We start from the raw sequence: 15,058 nt of genomic DNA, 5'->3' as shown, positions 1-15,058 counted from the left end.
TGCTTTTTTCCCCCCCTTTCTCTTTCACTTTCTCGCGCGCACGTCTGTTTATGAGCTTTCGGATTTCCGTCACGGAATTGTCGTTGTTGTTGTTGTTTTTTTTCTTTTTTTTTTAATTTAATCGACATCTCGGTCATTAGCGACTTACCGGATCGGTTGTTTTCGATTTTGTTCTTCAGCAGTGCGATTGTGTTTTCTACACGGTCCTTACAAGCCTTACACGGCTGTTTCTATATTCTGTTTCCTATGTTGCAACTTGCTCGAATTTTCTTCATTCGTAATAAGAAATGTTTGGCTGTCAGGAGTGTGTGTGGGTTTGGATTTATATTTGAGGATTTGGTTCGATGATTGTAGATCCAACTTAGGTTATATGTGTGAGGTGTGAGACAATGGTAAGAGTATTACGCAGAAGTATGCCTTTATGTCCCGAAGCGAGGAAAGAAGTGTCCATACATGCGAGTTGAGAGTGTGATTTCATGTGCGAGAGTTGTTATACATATTGTTCGATTTTCTTATATATTACATGTGTTAACTAAAAGTGTGCGTTTCATTTAATTATCCCACAATTGATTGAGCTGTCCGTGGTTATTATACAAAGTGAGAGAATCTCACAATTGGTAGCAGAGCGTGGTTGAGAAAAGGAAGAAAATCACAGTGTGCAGTAAGGTGGTTCTGATTTGTCGAGGATTTGACTAGGCTTGTCCTTGCACCAGTCGTTACGATTCTTTCTCTTCTAGTTTTGGCGCCGTCGACAACTGGGTTGTAAAAGTTCTGGACTGAGTGAATTTGGTCTTTTTCGTTACGTTCCAAATTCTGTTCCAGTCTTCTCTTGTGTTACCTCAAGGTTGTTACGTTTCAAATTTTGTTCCAGTCTTCTTTTATTGTTACCTCAAGGTTGCTTACGTTCCAAATTTTGTCCCAGTCCTTCTCTTATTGTTACCTCAAAGTCTTCGATGGGGGATCGGTGCCAGTGAATCAGCGGCTTCTTTAGCAGCGGTGTCTGCTAGCTCGTTTCCAGTGATTCCTTAATGGGATGGAACTGTCACGGAATTTATTCAGCTGGTTTTGTGGGAATTCTCGGAGCGTAGGCGTTCCTTTTTCCCTGTGAGGCTGAAAATTTGGATGTTTGGTCGAATCGAATGTGTAAATTCGAGCAGGCGCGCGGATTCGATCGTGAGCAGTCGAGTCGAGTTGATGCGCAGTGACTTCCTGTTTGAAATTACTCTCGCAATTTGGATTGTAGATCAAATACAACTTGCGGTGTAGTTCGTAATTAGGTAGAGTTATGCAGATGGGGCAATTATACAGAAATTATAGGATATTTAGTAAAGCATACCTATATTTCGCAGGGTTAAGAGAAGGGCTATCTTACTATTTAATGGTTTAATTGCTTAATTGTAAATCTAACGAGATTAGACTTGCTCGAACTTTCTTCGAACAATGGTTCATTCATACAGTGATCATTTAGTATTAAGTATTGTCTGTAAAGTACAATAATGTTAAGAATATGAATAACGAATGATCACTATCCGCGTCGAATGTTTGCCTAAAGAAAATTAAGAAGATTATACACATTATATAAATAATCTATGCCAGATGACTATCGCGATCAATATTTTTTCAACATATTATTGATAATAAACACATCGTTGCATTTATACATTTAACAATGTATTCTATTTAACGATCAACACATATCGCGATATTAATATTTAGTAATTATTTTAGGCAAATATTCGTTCCAATTTCAACGCATGCATGTAAAAGTTCCTCGCGGTAAAATAGTTCCTCTCGAACCGAAACCAAGCCATTCCTCGCGCTGCTCATGCTCGCAGACATTCCTTTGTCTGACCGTGGAAATAGGAAACGATTCCTGGTCCTCGCTTTATCTCTCGCCGGGCCGATACTCGCGAGCGTGCTCTTCACGATGAGAAAAGCGGGCGTCGATCGTATATCAGGGACAGGTCGAGGTCGATCGGTTATCGTCGGGAAATATTGCCGGTTGGACGAAAGTAGAAACGCGAAGACGTTCTTCCGGCTGTCGGTCGACCGGTTTCCAGATAGAGTCCGATCTGCAGGAGAAACTGAGCAGAAGATCTGCGATCAGCTCGGCGGTTGCGCGAACGATGCAATTTTTCGCGACGCAAGATCGTCGACCGATCGCACGCGGTGCTTTTAGAAAGTTCCAAATTGCCCGAGGAATTAGGCAGAATAAATATATCCACCTGTTTATCAGAAACATGTCTTATTGAAAATAATTTTAAGTCAATCTGCTCATTTTAAGTCAATGTAAATAGTATATAGAATAATATAGAATAATAGAATAATATATAAAATAATGTAGAATAATAGAATAATAGAATAATAGAATATAGAATATAGAATATAGAATAATATAGAATAATAGAATGTAGAATAATATAAAATAATAGAATATAGAATAATATAAAATAATAGAACATAGAATAATATAGAATAATATAGAATAATAGAATATAGAATAATATAAAATAATATAGAATAATATAGAATAATATAGAATAATATAGAATAATAGAATATAGAATAATATAGAATAATAGAACATAGAATAATAATATAGAATAATAGAATATAGAATAATATAGAATAATAGAATATAGAATAATATAGAATAACATAGAAAAATATAGAATAATTAATGGCAGTGTAACTGACTGTACATAGGTATAATAAATCAATTGATTTTTAAATGAAATCTGGAATGAAAGGATTAATGAATATATATATATACTGTCTCATACATAAATTATGATACTTTAATGAAAATATTAAAATGTTCTTTCATGAGACGATAAGACTCTATGGAACTTTATATTAATTTAGTTTTTAATGTAAAATTTAAATTGATATTTAATTGGGAGAATTATTGAACTTAATCAATTTTAATTCTAAGTTTTTCACTTGTAGTTTTTTATTGTAAATTCATGGCCCCGTTAATTGAGGAGATAACACTATATTTTGCGCATTCATACTTTTGTGACACACACCGTTAATTTTTAACCTATAATGCCATTGAGACACACTACATGCTGTTCTATGTGGAAAATTAGATTGTAGTTAAAGATTAAATTAACCGATGTTTAAAATTAAATTAACCGCGCAACGTAAGATCATTTATAATTAGTTCAGTGATCGATCAAATTTAATTTGGTTGAAATCTTCGTTTCGAAATTATTTTTTCCAAAAATGAAGAAGTTCATGCATCTCTATCGTTTTATACTGTTGTTGACAAAGCAAGGATTTTTATGCATTGAAAGATCTTAAAAAACACGAAAATGAAAAATATATAATATACTTATACTTAATATATTATATACTTAAATTTCCAAAAATATATGTATTTTAAATTAAATTGAAGATATAATATATATTATTACAATATATTATAATGAATTACATATAATATAAAACTACAGATATAATATAATGAAAAATACCATATATTTTAAAGTTATAAGTATAAATTATATTCTCTTTAATAGAACAGAAAGTTACATAAATAAATGTAAATAAACTTCTTCATTTTCGAAGTAATAATTTTGAAAGATATATAATTAAAAAATTAATAAATTAATAAATTATAAGACACGTAATATATATATATATATATATATATATATATATATATATATATATATATTATACTTAAAAATACACCTTGGAAAGTTAAGCTCAATTCCAATCGCAGGGGAATTGATCTCTCTCGAAGCGACGGCAATCCTTGTCTTTGTATTCTTTTTCTTTCTTTTCGTGAAAAGGGTCAGGTGTTACTCGAGAAAAAAAAAAATTTTTCGTTACGTCAGACATTCTGCCAGAGCGGCCGATACTCGTGTCGACGAGCTTTTCGTTGCACGTTTAACTGCCGCGACGAAACAAGCTACCGCTAATGGAAGTCGATGAGTTAATTGGTGTATAACGGCAATTAGCTACCGCGGCACGATTATTCCTGGCCCCGATTTTCATTCCGCCTATGATAATTCGCCGCCTCGCTTTGACCGTGTTAATTACCAGTCAACGCGAGGCCACGAGAACACGTGCGCTTTGAACGTTTCGCGTTTAAGGGGTGAAACGCCCCCACCCCTCCTCGAAAGGGAGAACGCGGCTAGAAAATTCGTTAACGATAGAAAACGTTGCGGTTCAATGTACACGATGGCTCACACTGGTGATTCGGACATTTATTGCAGAAGAACATTTATGTACAACTATGTAGAATGGTCCGATAAGAATTGACACTTTCGAGTTATGAAAAAAATTGTACCGACAAAAGTTGTTCAATATGGAGAAGTAGTCTGACAGTAATAATAAATTTTACAGTAATAATATTTACAGAAATTATAAATTTTACAGCGATAATAATTTTATAGTAATAATAAATTTTGCAGTAATAATAACTTTAGAATAATAATAAATTTTATGGTAATAATAATTTTACAGTAATAATAAATTTTACAGTAATAATAATTTTACAGTAATAATAAATTTTACAGTAATAATAATTTTACAGAAATTATAAATTTTACAATAATAATAATTTTCTAGTAATAATAAATTTTACAGTAGTAATAAATAATAATTTTACAGAAATTATAAATTCTACAGTAATATTAATTTTACAGTAATGACAATTATAGAGTAATAATAATTTTACAGCGATAATAATTTTATAGTAATAATAAATTTTGCAATAGTAATAATTTTACGGTAATAATAATTTTACAATAATAATAATTTTACAGAAATTGTAAATCTTACAGTAATAATAATTTTACAGAAATTATATATTTTACAGTAACAATAAATTTTACAGTAATAATAATTTTACTGTAATAACAATTTTATAGTAATAATAATTTTACGGTAATAATAAATTTTACAGTAATAATTTTACAGTAATAATAATTTTACAAGAATTATAAATTTTACAGTAATAATAATTTTACAGAAAATATAAATTTGACAGTAATAATAATTTTATAATAATAATAAATTTAACTGCAGTAATAAATTTGACACTAATAATAATTTTACAGTAATAATATATTTTACAATAATAATAAATTTTACAGTAATAATAATTTTATCAAAGAAAGAAGTTCATTACGAATTTTTTTCGTAGCTGGCGAAGTTTCAGAGAATTCCACTCTTTTTCAAACGAGATTGTACATTTTTCTTAAAACGGAGATCGACGTTCTCCGCGTCGTGTCAAAAAATTACTAGTTTAGGAAATATTTTTATTTAATTAATTTCGTAACATCTATTGCATGGAAGATGAGGGTAGGTCTTTTGTACAATAAATTATGTCATTATCAAAAAAATACTTGACAAAAAATACATAATAACATAATATATACTTACGTAATTATCAAACAGATTCAAAATTACATCTCTTCACATGTCTCTGAAATTACTAAATCACTAAAAGTACTAATCTAGATTTGAAGTCAAGTGACTCGAATCTACCAGCTAAATGAATTTTCAAACCAACTAGTCAAACTTACGCAAACACAAGTTTGAGGCTAAGTTGTCGAATTCAACTGACTTCGCGATATATCAAGCAAATAACTTCATACTTCGTAGAATGTAGCTGAAACGTCAATCTATCAATTCTAAATCCCCCCCCCCCCTGTTTTCTTCTTTTTAAATCATTCCCTTGCCGAAAGTTAGTTTAGCGTACGCGCGATTTATCAAAAATTGCTTGTCCTCTTCGACAAGAAGCGACGTCACACGCTTCCTATAGATCGCGAACGAAGATGCTAGATGTTAGGACACACGAGCGGAATACTTATAACGCGGTTTACGTGAGTTGGCCGCGCGAGCGTAAGTCATAAATATCGCGGGCAGGCGACTGAAAAGTCTTTCGGGCATATCTCGTTCGGCGTGAGGTTCTTTAATCATGCAACAGCCCGCGAGGGATGAAGTATCAAGGGTGAGACGCGTCAGAGGGTTCATATCACTAGTCGATTGCATCTCCTTGCAAAATAGTGAAACAACGAAATTGAGGAAGAGAATGTGTTACACGGATGAATATTTACGATATTCATTATTGTACACATGGACTTCAAGGGTTCTTTGGATACATTACTTTATAAATATTAAAAAACAAAATTTTTTTAAATAAAGCATTAAATGTTTCGTCATCTTTTGTTCTTTTTAATATATTACTTATTGAATATTCTTTGAATTATCTTTGAATATTCTTTGAATGTTCTTTTTAATATATTACTTATTGTTTATTATTATTTTTATATATTACTTTGAATATTTTTTGAATGTTCTTTTTAACATATTATTTTGAATACTCGTCGTGGTTAATGACATTTTTCAATCGTCTGATTATGATGTAATTCTTAATATATGAATACCTTAGATACTATAGATTTTTTACTAATTTTTTTCGTACATAAAGTACTGTTTAATTTCTCCAGTTTTAAAATAAAAAACAATATTTGGGGCGCATTTCATGATGTTCGTCGGATTTAGAATTTTGTCAAGGATCAGGTAAGTTTTTAATACTAATACCTGCACTAAAAATATTCAAAATTCTTAATTAATTGAATTCTGTCTTTATGCAGAAAAAATTCTGCAAAGTCACGAAATTCAAAAGAGTTTATATTTCAAAAATATAAATATTTATATTTCAAAAAATTCTCAAGCGACGAAAATTCCATGTTTGAAAATTCACTGAAACTTTCAACTCGCCAAAACGAATATATCCACAAACCTTCACTAAAAACCCCACATAATCTAAAAGTTCCTGAATTCACTGGGAGCAATATTCTACGTCCAAAATTTCCCAGTTCCCGGGAATAAAATACCGTTGCACATTTGCCTCGATTCGATCGTGGCGAGATCTCGCCTCACCACTTTAGAAACGACGGCGAAGGAAAGTCGTTTGAAAAAATGGGAATTTTAAAGTCGAAGATTGACCTTGTGGCGTGTATGTATATTTTTTTTTTTTTATCGAACGCGGGAATATTCGTCCGTTCCCAATGGCACAATGCAACGGGACGACGTTAACGTTTAACAGGAGGAGCGTTAAACGGCACCGCGTAGGCATCATTAGATATCCAAGGGGTGAGAATAACCGCGGAATCGAGGATTTTATGGACAGAAAAAGCTTCCTGGATGCGTCTGGCCATAATTCAGCCGGATACATTCGCGGTGGACACTTAGATAAGTTAATTACCTTCAGCAGCATAAATAACGACAATCGCGGCCCGATAACGAGAATGCACGACCCCTTTATACGCTCACCTGCCCCCCCTTCTACCATCGTTGTCCTCCTGCCCGACACTTTTATATTTCGAGAATCGTTCCGTGCTTTATACACCGCGTTGTTATCTGATACGAACATTTATAATGTCCCCCTAATCGAGCTGTACGTTCCTTTCTTTTTTTTCTTTGTTTCGTTCTCTCGTTTTTTTTTTTCCTTCGGAGGGTGCGATTTCTACGAACGTCAATAGCAGCGACAATTTTCTTCCCCCCCGGGCTTGTTTCGTTCGTTCGTGGTTTATATTGTCGAGAGTCAGTTGAACTGGCTCTCTTTGGACATTGGAGTTTAACGTTGTGAAGAGAACAATATTTACTTCATTCCTTTCTCGCGATGATATACAAATCCATCGAGCAGTTTGCCAGCCTCCTGACAATACTTGCTATGTAAAAATCCACCGGGAACGTTGTTGAAGAAGATTCCAAAACTCGTGCCGTGGATAAACAAATCGTAATGGGGGAAACGGGCCAAACGATCCCGTTGCCATTTGCTGCCAGGCGTTTCGAGATTTGGAGAAGTGCTGGGAATAGGGTAGTTGTGCCGTGGACGAGGCTGGTATCGAGGGCCTACTCGCCCTCGCGCTGACCAGCCAAGCTTGTTTATTAAGGCTGTTTCACTTTTAATAAGCTGGAACCAGCGGCCTTCTGCCGCCGTCTGTGCCAGAGGGAACCCTCTCTCTCAGCTTTCTGGATTCTCTCTTTCGCGCCTTCTGCCCTTTCGTGTCTCTCCGGCCTTTCGAACCTCTTTTTCCAACCGTACCGGTGTCCGTCCGTGTCTCGTTAAAGCCGCGGTTTCACGCTGACCAACTTTTATTAGATCCTACTACGTGGCCGCCGGCTGTTGCGCGGTAAGGCCGGCTAAATTATGCCGGCGCGTTAAGCTCCGCGTCACACTTAACGACCGGTTGTTCCCCGACGCGAGAATAGCTCTCGCCTTACCGAGAACCGCGCCAAATTCAGGTACTTGAGTCAACTGATAACGGTTGCCATCTTGGAACACGGCCTGCGAATTTTTACACGTCGAAGATGCACAGAGAAACGTGGTGCGTAGAGAATAAAACGTTCGATGAGAATTTTGTTGAAACTGTTACCGAGTCGCGTGATAACACAACTGAGAGTTGGAACAACGTTGCAAATCGCGAAGCCTCGAATTTTTTGATCTATGTTTTCACACTGTGCAGCAAAGATATAAATTTACCGAATATTGCGAGGATTCAAACGCTGAGAACGTCTGAGAGACTAACTAAAGAAAATTTGTTCCACGAGTATATGTCTATGGTCTTGAAGACTAAAAGAACGTCTTCAAACTTGCTGTGTGACTTTTCTCTTCGTCGTTTTATTGGACCTTTTATTGTCGTTGATGTTCAAAGTTCAATATGTACAGGGTGTCCATAAGGTCTCTTTACAATTTCAAAAATTTATTACGAAGGCAAATAAGAAAGACAGATGAGTAGAAATTATTACAAAACGACACGTATATATTTAAGTTTTCTGTGCCACATTTTAATATACCTCTATACGGACACCATTAGCTCATGGTACTCAGAATATAACGTTTGATGAATCGTTGACACTCAAAGTTCCCATACTGTAAATTTTCTTTCATCTATCATTTCTCTACTCGAAATTTCCCTCGGATGAGTACGTTACTTTTTGCTCGATTCTTCGACTGTTTGAAATTTTCGATAGTATTCGCGACAAGTAACAAACCAAACAGACCACGTGTAACTTGTTTGCTTTGAATGACATTAGTTTCTGGTTCATAATGATATATTCTATTCTCCAAGAGTTGACCGCCGATTTCCTTCGACACTCGCAACAAACACTAACAAACCACGAACTGACCACGTGTTGGTCAGATATAATTTTTTTTGCCGGAGGCGAGGCGAGATAATAGTGAGCAGCGAAGCGAACGAAAGCATAACTCTGGCCGATAAAAAGCTTTTATTACCGGCAATTAGGATAAGCTTACCCTCCTCTGCTTGTACGCACGCTTTTTACCCCTTTTTCGTTCTGTTCCTCGGCGTCTCACGTTCCACACACACACACACACACACACACGCGCGCGCGCGACGAAACGCTTCCTAATTCTGCTCAAACATTTCCCCACGCTTCCTCTGTTTTTCCAACGTTGTTTACCTTCCGATACGATAAACTGAGGTTTGGTACGATATCATCCGAGCTTCTTATCCTGTTAATTCGTGCATTTTGCCCTCGTGGAAACTTAATTGAAATCGAGCGAAGAACGAACAACGTTGTTTTTAAAGTGACTATCAAAATATATCGCAGTATATTTGATCTCGAAGCATTCCTTGCGATATTTCTCAGCGTGGATGAAGAAAATAATCGCGAGTGAAAAGCGTCAAACGTGTCTTCGATAAGAGAGAGAGAAACAAAAAGACAAAAAAAGATAAGAATTTAGTTTAGAGTGACGAAACTGAAAGTAGCAGAAAGTGTATACCATGGGAATTTGGAACAGTATAGAAAATGTCAGAAACGATCTGTAATGGTTAACGTTTGACGAATTAGAATGCGAATAGTATTATTGTTTCATCAATAAATTTTTAAAACAGAAACTTTTTTTAAAGAAATTTTTGAGTAGAGGAAAAGAAATACTATGAAATAATTTTTGTTAAATTATGGATTAATATGTTACAATAAAATTCACTATAAGTTGTTATTGTAATAAAGTGGAAGGAAAGTAGTGATTAACTGCTAACTAAATCTGAGACAATCGAAGAATAAAATATCACAGAACGAGAATGATACTGAAAGTAATTGTCAATGAAAAGAATTTTAAAGCAGATAGAGAAGATTAGAATAGAATTTTTATTTCATGTTGTCTTGTTTCTTACGTTTCGTTGCTGTTTTAATCGAAAGAAATTGAGGAATGGAGTTAATTATCGTCCCGATAAATGAAATGAATAATCATCTGAATAATTTATATTATTATTTAGACAATTACTGAGTATCTATAATTTTAATATTATTATTTAGACAATTAGTAAGTATCAGTAGTATCAAGATATTATTCAGACGTTCGTCGTCATTAAATTATTATTTCGACAAGTTATACAGTCGCTAATCAATATTATTACTATCAAAACGTATTAATTAAACAGTCGTCATAATTAAACGGAACGAAATATACAAGGATTACAGAGAACCGGAATGAAGGTTAATAATTTATCGGCAATTAAACAGATGAGCTCAGAGAAACAGAGAGAGACAGAGAGAGAGAGAGAGAAAGTTCTTATCTATTTAATTTTTTTTCAAATATATCATTAGGCTCTCGACTATCCTGCTTTGAAGATATTAAAATATGATTTCTTGATTAAAATGTGACTTCTAAAGGTATTTATCAACCAATGAAACTTATAATCTATTAAATGTCACATCATAGTCAGTTAGAAACCACGTTAGGCAGTTCGATGTAACTAAAATATAATGTCTATAACTAAGTACGTCAAACATTGAAATTTCATAGGACCGATTTTCTCACAAATTTAAAGTACCAAAGTAAAATAAATTATTTAAATTAAATTAAAATAAATTATATAAAATATAATAATTAATTTATTATATTTTAATAATAATAATATTTAATATTACTAATTATATATCTTTATTAATATTATTAATTTATTTAATATTAATATTATTAATCTTATTTAATATTAATAATTATATATCTTTATTAAATATAATTATTATAATAAATCATTATATTTCAATAAAATAGTTAATTTATTATATTTTATAAATAAATTATATAAATTATATAAAATAAATTAACAATGAAAGAACATCTGAATTGAAAATATTACGCAGATGAAACATCACGTTGCAGCGTCGCATTAATGAAATTAAAATGAAAATATCGTATCGCTATTCTAATTGAAAGGAACACCCCTGAAAGGAGACACGTGTCCCTCCCCTTTACCGAATCAAATCGACGATTAGCAAAGTTTCTTCTAACAAACCGCGACCACCGAATAACCGGCTTAACGTCCAGCCATTACACCGACGACGATGTAACGATGTAACAGGCCCTCTTAGGTAAGGCCTACTTGGATCGTGGAAATTTCGCCAAAGGGTACAGCGGGAGACGTTCGGGGGCACGTGGCACGCGGGAACACGGCCAAAAAATATCATTCTGGAACGACTACGGCCGACATATCCGCTTGGGAACGACACCTCGTAACAGGGGGAGGAGAATTCACCCTCGACGCTCGATCCTCCGCGACAGATACGACGCGTCCGTCCTCCTCGTTTCCTTCCACTTCCCCTTTTCGCGTCCTCGCGTTCCCCCTTTTCTGGCTCGCTTTTTTCTTTTCCCTCTCCCTCGCCAGCGCAATTTCACGGAGGTGATCACTATAACTGCAGTTTCGCGGATTAGCGACGGTGTCGGGCGACCGATTCGAATTGTGGCTCGCTGTGTGTCGAATCGGCGGTTTGGAGGGGATGGCCGGAAATAAGATTCGATTCGGGGAAATGTGTTACAGATTCGGACGAGAGTTTTCGGTGTGTTTCGGCGGAGATTTGATAAGAAGGGCTTGATAAGATTTGGCGGAGGGTTGTTTGAAGAGGCCGGTGGTAATTAACTCGTTCGTGGAGAAGTTCTGCCGTTTCTTGCGGCAGCAGCTCGAGTAGGGAATTTCAGTTTTCAAGTGGTTTTTAGTAGTTTGAGAATCTCGAGACACCGCGCTTGTTTTGTAAATTGTTCTGTAAAATTAAATAATAACGTTGTACGAGAAAGCATCTGCAAAGCGTAACAATAAAGTCTATAAAATACATGCGAATAAGATTAAAGGACCAACAATTTAAGTTTAAAATTTTTTTTCTTTAAAAATTTAGGATTCATTTATAAAGTTTTCAATAGGCAAAATGTAGGATGAAACGGAAACTCACATGGATTTACCCCTAACCTCCCTATATTTAATCATAAATTTAGAAAATAGAAATTTAGTAACATTCAATTTAGAAAATCAACATTTTGTAATAACATTGTGTTTAATTCAGAATTCATTTGCAAAATTGTCACGAACAAAATGTATCAGTATTTTTTTTAAATTTAATAAACATTGCCATTTGGTGACAGTAATTTAACTTATTATAACACAACGTATATTCCAGTTAAATATTAAAACTGACATTTAGTATGCTTATTAGTAGTGTATCAGTATTTTTTTAAATTTAATAAACATTGTCATTTAGTGACAGTAATTTAACTTATTATAACACAACGTATATTCCAGTTAAATATTAAAACTAACATTTAGTATGCTTATTAATAGTGTATCAGTATTTTTTTTAAATTTAATAAACATTTAGTGACAGTAATTTAACTTATTATAGCACAACGTACATTCTAGTTAAATATTAAAATTGACATTTAGTATGCTTATTGTTAAATTGTATTATAGATCAAAACTGTGTTAACTCTTAAATAAAATATTAATTAAATTAAATAAAAAAATGTGTCAACTCTTAAATAAAATATTAATTAAATTAAATAAAAAAATGTGTCAACTCTTAAATAAAATATTAATTAAATTAAATAAAAAAATGTGTCAACTCTTAAATAAAATATTAATTAAATTAAATAAAAAAATGTGTCAACTCTTAAATAAAATATTAATTAAATTAAATAAAAAAATGTGTCAACTCTTAAATAAAATATTAATTAAATTAAATAAAAAAATGTGTCAACTCTTAAATATTATATTATATATATTTACTCTTAAATAAATACTGCACAGTATCAAAAAACGTTACCCCTACTACTATAAAATGGAAAATGCTCCGTACTGAAATCTTCCCGTTCAGTCATAAAGCGATATTAAAGTGAGAAAATCAACAGGAACGAAAATCAACTCTCACCAAAAGTACAGGGTAAATGTCCAAAATTCACTTGCAGAGTATAAATCGTTTGATCAATAAATGTACACATAAAGATCCTCGTTCACCATGTTAACGTCCCCCCAATTTCAATTCTCTAAGTAACACCAAAACCCGAGTCAACAAGAATTTCACCTTGGGCGAGTTTTCGTCGAAAATCGCGGGCTCGAAGTTCAGAATTTGCGAATCGAGATCGGGGCACAAAGAGACACGCGAATAGGACGTTTCAGGTCGTTTGCACGACAGGACGGTAGCGATGAACGATGAAGGGCGGCTGAATTCGGGAAAGGGGGGGAGGGGGCGAAGGCGCGGCCGTTTCTGTTCACCGCGTTTGCTTTACGACTTCGTGACCCAGTGGACGATCTAAAAACCCAGTGGACGTGGACGTGGCGGGACACGCGAGGGATGCATTTCGAACGGGGCGGGCAAGAGAAACACGCGGCCCCCGACCACAAATCGGAACCGGACAACGATAGCTGCTTGAGAAACTGCGACGGACACCGGCCGACGCGCGGTGATTAATCGTCGTGAAACGGACACGAAACGACGAACACAGATGCCCGAATATCCTGTTATAAACGTGGATCTCTCCATAGCGAACGGACATCCAACTGTTCGCACACAACGTCCACCGATTTCCACGGCTGGAAATATATAGAGGCGAGTGACCTGTTTGGCCAAACTGGCTTAAATATTCGGCCTGGTGCGCATGAAATGTCGTTTCAGTTTGACGGATTAATCCTGCCTGTTGTCTGTCGTCTATCTGTCGTCGATGTTCGACGAATTACATTAGTGGGAAGCTTGGCGTCTTTGTTCATTTTTTTTCTTTTTCTTTTTTTTTCTTTTTTTTTTAAGAGGACGGCGACCGAAGAGCTGTGGATAGAATTTAAACAGCGTATTTTTATTGGACATTTTTTTTCGAGTCGTTTGGAAAATGAAATTTGGCGGACGTTATTGGACGAAGATTGAATAGGAGATATTAAATTAATTTCATTAATTGCAGGACATATTTTTTTTAGAAATATTGAATTAATTCTATTAATTTCAGGAGATTGCTATCAATATTAATCTATATATTATACATATATATAATCTATGAATTTGGTTTCGATTATTCTTCAAGCACTTCCGATCTTCACGTAATGAAGAAGTATTCGTAACAAATTATTAAACTTCGTTAAAAATATACCAACAATGAGGCAACGTAATAAAAAGCATTACAAATATTTCTTTTACAAAGGAATTTACTTATAGATATAAAAAGAACAAATACTCTTCTTCAATAATGTAACTTCGTTATTTAAAAAATACCGGGATAATATAATAAAAAGAAGTATCGAAGAAGTTAAACTATAAAATATTCTCCTCTCTTTTATTCTTACTTTCCCAAGTTCCTTGTTATATATTTATTAAAATAACATTACAATGTTATCTCATTTAATATTACATCAATAATTCGCGTCTCGCAATTTGAAAGTGAAAATTTAATAAAAGTACAAGTTCTATGTTTGATAGAAAATACAACCCTAAAATTTGTAATATATTACATGTAATTATAATTATTAAAAATTTGTAATTACATTATATTTCTGATATAAGTACAAGCTCTGTATTTGATAGAAAATACAAGACTAAAATTTGTAATATATTATATGTAATTATAATTATTAAAAATTTGTAATTAAATTATATTTCTGATATAAGCACAAGTCCTGTATTTGATAGAAAATACAAGAGTAAAATTTGTAATATGTTATATGTAATTATAATTATTAAAAATTTGTAATTATCTTATATTTCTGATATAAGTACAAGTCCTGTATTTGATAGAAAATACAAGACTAAA

The sequence above is a fragment of the Frieseomelitta varia genome, unplaced genomic scaffold (genome assembly GCF_011392965.1).
Source record: "Frieseomelitta varia isolate USP_RPSP 00005682 unplaced genomic scaffold, Fvar_1.2 scaffold_358, whole genome shotgun sequence".
NCBI classification, from domain to species: domain Eukaryota; kingdom Metazoa; phylum Arthropoda; class Insecta; order Hymenoptera; family Apidae; genus Frieseomelitta; species Frieseomelitta varia.
This window is presented reverse-complemented; position numbering follows the sequence as displayed.